Below are 6,271 nucleotides of genomic sequence, written 5' to 3' on the forward strand. Positions count from 1 at the left end.
CTACCAATTTCACTTACAGAAGCAGCATTTCTCTTGCAGAGAGAAATTAGTCTACTGAGCGTACGTCTTTTGCCATGACTTCACCTAATATTTTTCCCTATAATGTTCGTAATACGAAAGTGAAACTTTTAAAAATATTAAGAACATGTTTAAAGCTGATTTGTTCTTGGTTTGATTCTACCAATTTCACTTACAGAAGCACCATTCCTCTTGCAGAGAGAAATTAGTCTACTGAGCGTACGTCTTTTGTCATGACTTCACTTAACTGGCTGATAGCACCACGCGCGATGATCATCACAGATTACATAAGACTAAGATAGCGCTAAATGGGTTAAAATGTAAAAACCATATGAGTACATTTACTTTAATTTCTTTGTTTATTATTATCACAATTTACACGTACTTGCTCCTTTCCTCATCTTGTATAGTTAAACGAATGAATATTCCTAAGACAGAAATATTTCAGAGACAAAAATGAGAACAGGAAACTTATACAATAAGCAGTTTAATTCAGTATATACAAGACGATTGCCTGAACAATTTAACAGAAACTTAAAAACTTTGTTTTGAAACTGCGTACAGAAACAAACGTGAATCTTTTTGCTTATGTTGAGAGAGAGAGAGAGAGAGAGAGAGAGAGAGAGAGAGAGAGAAAAGTTAACATTTTCAAATTTTCTCCCCTTAGAGGAGAAAGAGTGAAAGCATGAGCAAGGGATAAAAAGATAACCCAATCAGAGTACGAAATTGCAAAAGAGCGAAGCAGATGTCAAAAATAAACAAATGAAAAAAGCGCCCAAGTCTCTTCGGCGCAATCGAGTTTTCTGTACTGCGCATAATGCTGTGTGAAACTCTCAGCCACGGCCCATGAAGCTCTCAGCCACGGGCCGCTGGTGGCCTGTGTTGTTAGCAGCTATAGCGATGCCAGATGCATGATCATGGCTAACTTTAACCTTAAATAAAATAAAAACTACTGAGGCTAGACGGCTGCAATTTGCTATGTTTGATGATTGGGGAGCGGATGGTCAATATACCAATTTGCAGCCCACTAGCCTCAGTAGTTTTTAAGATCTGAGGAAGGAGAGAAAAAGTGTGGACGGACAAATAGCCATCTCAATAGAATCCTTTTACAGAAAACTAAAAAGGAAACACAAAATCATTATAAGGATCAGAAAGTTGACAGAGAGAGAGAGAGAGAGAGAGAGAGAGAGAGAGAGAGAGAGAGAGAGAGAGAGAGAAAGTCTCCATACTTGGGACTTTGAAATCCTCTTATCGCACACCATTACGAGGGTTGGGCGTCTTCTGATTGCCGGAACTGAAGAGTTATGACGACGTAAGTCAAAACAGCACCTAGGGTCTAAGAAGAAAATAAAATGACGTACATAGAAATCCGAAGATATGTACATACGTACCTACACACACACACACACACACACACACACACACATATATATATATATATATATATATATATATATATATATATATATATATATATATATTCAGTGTATATATATATATATATATATATATATATATATATATATATATATATATATATATATATATATATATTCAGTTGTATTCCACTTAGGAAAATGAAATGTGTAAATGGTTAGAATATGCCCAACAATTTCATACTGTCCTCCAATGGACCTCTTCTTGGACCCTCCAAGAATAGGTCCTTTGGAGGACGAAACTGTTAGGCATATTCTAACCATTTACATATTGCATTTTCCTATGTGGAATATAACTGAGAAATATATCTTCGTGCCTAAGAAGATTACTAGTATTATACACACACACGTATATATATATAATCTTATATATATATATATATATATATATATATATAAAGCTATATATATTCACTACCTTCCTTATAATCTTAGTATTTATTTCCGAGCTTATTCTCACTTAAATACTAATTCTTTTCATGTTTGTATCATCCAGATCCTCTTCTCTATCCTACAAATTCTGTAAATTTTCAAAATACATCAATACAAGGTGTGTCTGGTTGAGGGAAGGTTTATAAAAGAATAGGTGAGTGGTTTATTATTCTTTTCATGAGGGTAAATATTATAGAAGAGACCAAGAATTATAGGAACATATTCATCAGTATATTAAGGAAAATGTATTGTAGGATTTTGACTGGGAAAGTACGACAGATGACAGAAGGACTGAGAAGAAAAGAGCCGTGAGGGTTTAGACAAGGGAGAGGGTTTTTAAGTTATATGAGAGGTTCGATAGTGCAGGGGAAAACCTATATGTGTCATACATGGAGCTAAAAAAAAAAAAAAACATTCAAAGACAGAAATGGCGGAGATGCAATACAGGGCGTAGAAGATAATGTTGTTGAAAGCGTTAAAAGTTTATATGGTATATAAGTAAAGCACATATTAGAAGACAGGAGAGTGGCTGGTTTGGTGTAATAGTGTGTCTGAGACAAGGGTGACCAATGAGTATCTCTTTGGATGGCGTGGTTAGAGACACCCTGCTGGCCGCGAGTTCGAATCTCCGACCGGCCAGTGAAGAATAAGAGGAATTTATTTCTCATTTCTTTAATGTGGTTCGGATTCCACAATAAGCTGTAGATCCCGTTGCTAGGTAACCAACTGGTTCTTAGCCACGTAAAATAAATCTAATCCTTCGGGCCAGCCCTAGGAGAGCTGTTAATCAGCTCAGTGGTCTGGTTAAACTGAGATATACTTAACTTTTAGAGAAGTCAGAGGAAGGGTATCATGCAGGGATAAAAGAAAGAGGTCATGAATGGAATATGTAATGGGCAACGTATGCAGATGATGCAATAACAATTCGGGATAGTGAAGAGAAACTACAGAAACTAATGAAAGACGTTGAAAATATTTATAAGTATCTTAAAGGGCCATTGATTGTTAGTGATAGAAAAGCAAAGTTTACAAATGCAAGAAATAATGTAAATGTTTGTTTCATAACTACAAAATCATAGAATAATTCTTGTATCACTTATTTTGTAATTCACACGTTCATTATCCTTCCTGATAACAATCTCTAGTGTCCTCGTAAATATTATAATTCAACTGCCTCTAACTCACATATCAGTATTCATCTCCCTTACTTTTCTTTCAACTTCTATGTTCTTTTATAAGTATTCCTTTCAGTCACACTCTTCCACATTCTACTGCAGTTCAAAATTACCAAAAAAACTTTCTTTTTTATCCTAAACCTGTCCTTCGAACTTGGGAAACACCACTCCTAGATTTTCCAAGTTACCCATAACTTTCCTTCTTCTTCATCTTTTTGTATTGCTTCTTACTTTTTTAAGTTAACTCTCTTTCCAGTGGTTGTGTTTATACTCAATAATAACATCATAGCTGATTTTTAAACTAATATAAAAAGGGTGGGGGGGTAATACGTTACATTGCGTTTATGTGTGTTCTGTTCATACAATTTTCCCTTGACATATCGACTTACAGGAATCAAACATCGTCTGCCCATGGCGAACAGCTGGTATGGGGAGAAGGTGGCTCCGTTCTCCAGCTGCGAAATAACGAGGTCGAGCTGAGTAGATAAAAAATAAAACAGATTCATTAGGACTTTTTTATACATACATACATACAAATATACATACATATATATGTGTGTGTGTGTAAAACAATTATATATATATATATATATATATATATATATATATATATATATATATATATATATATATATATATATATATATATATTTATTTATATATATACATGTAAACAACTGTATTTTATATATACATAATATATACATATATATACATTTATATATAAACAGTACATATATATATATATTATAAATATATAAATATATATATATATATAATATATATATATATATATATATATATATATATATATATATATATATATATATATATATATATATTCAAAATTTTTCTTCTTCCAAAGTAAAAGCTGAGGGGGATTTCTCTCGTGTCCCGCAGACCTCAGAAGATGTTTATCTTGACCATTAAAACATAATCATAATATTACTTTAATAAAAGGCGTTCTAATGACTTCTTTATTTAAGGGACATCATAATCAATGAAGCCACAAAAAATATTCCAGGTAATAAACAGGAAATATGTCAGTCCGTTAACAAACAGATCAACAAGTTTCTTATTAACTGTTTTTATGAAAACTAATAGATATATATGGGCTTACTTTTTACTGGAAAACTCTTCTGTTAATACTGAAAAGAATGAAATAAAACTGCTAGATAATTCTCTCTCTCTCTCTCTCTCTCTCTCTCTCTCTCTCTCTCTCTCTCTCTCTCTCTCTCTCTCTCTCTCTCTCTTTATTTCTTAAAGGTAAATTCTTCGGTTAATACCGTAAAGAAAGAAACAATAATACTGCTGTTTCTCTCTCTCTCTCTCTCTCTCTCTCTCTCTCTCTCTCTCTCTCTCTCTCTCTCTCTCTCTCTCTCTCTCTCTCCTTGAACTGAGTGGACTGAATAGCTAGGTCAATTGAAATAGCATACCAATTTATTACTTGCAGTCAATGGGATAAGATGGCTATATCAACAATGGCGCGAGCTGCATTATTATTATTATTATTATTATTATTATTATTATTATTATTATTATTATTATTATTAACTATTATTATTAACTCACGAAAAGACAACATTAAACAAACGATATGAAGTTTAGCAATTCTGACAGACGATTTCAAGCGTTTAAAAGTGACGTCACTTAGCTTCTGGCAAGGTCAAAGTAAATCGTTGTTTTTTTTAACATTGCGTAACCAATTCTGAAAGAGTGATGCAAATGGAAAAGATCCTTAAAAGCCTAATTAAACATTTCCTAGAAGAGTAGTCAGATACTAAGAAATATTATCCCCTAAACTGGTGCATATCATAGACTGTCTTTCCAGATGGTCGGTAACTGTCAAGTCTTATGAGGTAAAATGGGATGAACTGAAAAATCCCAAACTTAGCCTACCAAAATGTTGCAAGAGGAGTCTGGGCCTTAAGCCTTCTTCTTAGTCTTCTGGACAGAATTCCATTAGACTTAGAGAATCAAAATACTTGAGAAAAATGGAGAGCAAGTGAATAAGTATGACAGCCAGTGGGTAGTGCGATTGGAAAGCAAGTCTCAGCTCTGCGTATTGTTGTAAAATTCACGATGAACGAGGGATTGTCAAGTTTCTTACCTCATGAAACTCCGCTTACATTCAAAATTAAGAAAAACATCGATTGAAAAATGTAAATATTACGGAAAATAAGAATTTTTCTTAACTTCAGGTTTAAATGGCAAGATTTTGAACAAGCACACCACGTGAAATCAATGCATTTTTTTTTTTGTTCGCAACCTTGAAATAAACCCCAAGGCTGATTTGCGTTAGTAGATTCACTACGAGTGACAAGGGTTTAAAAGAGAAGAGAGAATGCTTGCTACCTGCATTTCTTTTAGGGTTGAGCACTTAACTCAAATTCGAACACTAAGTCTACAGAAAATTCATCTTTTTCATGATTATGCATTTGTAATTGGACAATAACATCAAAAGTCGATGTTGCGTAACGGTGAACAAAAGGCAAAGATGTAGAAAGTTATAACATTGTAGAACTTGAGGAAATCTACAGATTACAGGTAAACGAATACATTTACATCATAGGACTTGACAGGTGCTATAACTCTAGAGGGACGACAGAGAAAAGTAGACTTACTTCTTTAGAGTCCTTTTTGTTGCTCTTTAGTTCCTTTAGCCTTTCAAGCCACATCCTTCTCTGAAAATAATAATAATAATAATAATAATAATAATAATAATAATAATAATAATAATAATAATAATAATAATAATAATAATAAACAAGCACTCTTTGGCCTTGTAGTTTTTGCATCATTGTACAAGAAGAAGCAAGCACTTAAGCACTCATCGGAATATGATTTGCGATATTTGTTATTTCAAAATCTTCTTTATATATTCATCGTTCAGCATTCTTTGAAAGATCAGAAGGTAATTATAAAAACAACTGCAAAATCTCTCAATTCATTACTGAAGACAACTGAGAATTTTTTTGCAGCATTGTTGACGGATGAAAGATGAATGGTTGAGCTTAAGACTCTTTCGTGCGGGTAGGACGTGTCTGTGAAGTGCTCTCTGAAAAGTGCCTGACTTGCGCAATGTTCAAAGTGAATACGAAGAAGAGGAAGGAAAAAGAGAAATTTAATAGTGTAGAAATTAAATGAAGCAAAGGGAAGATCAAACTATCATATGAACATTATCTCATAATTATCGAAGCAGCACATAAA

At 33.3% G+C, this 6,271-nt stretch overlaps 1 long non-coding RNA gene across 1 annotated transcript; it reads right to left on the minus strand.

Annotated features, from left to right (window-relative positions):
- Nucleotides 1-750: 750 nt before the first annotated feature.
- LOC136838988 (uncharacterized) lies at nucleotides 751-5,747 on the minus strand. Its single transcript, XR_010853174.1, has 3 exons — nucleotides 5,686-5,747; nucleotides 3,451-3,537; nucleotides 751-1,354 (listed from the first exon to the last, which is right to left on the minus strand). It is a non-coding gene; the product is annotated as an uncharacterized lncRNA (long non-coding RNA).
- Nucleotides 5,748-6,271: the final 524 nt, after the last annotated feature.

This window comes from Macrobrachium rosenbergii, chromosome 5 (assembly GCF_040412425.1).
Source record: "Macrobrachium rosenbergii isolate ZJJX-2024 chromosome 5, ASM4041242v1, whole genome shotgun sequence".
Classification (NCBI taxonomy): Eukaryota; Metazoa; Arthropoda; class Malacostraca; order Decapoda; family Palaemonidae; genus Macrobrachium; species Macrobrachium rosenbergii.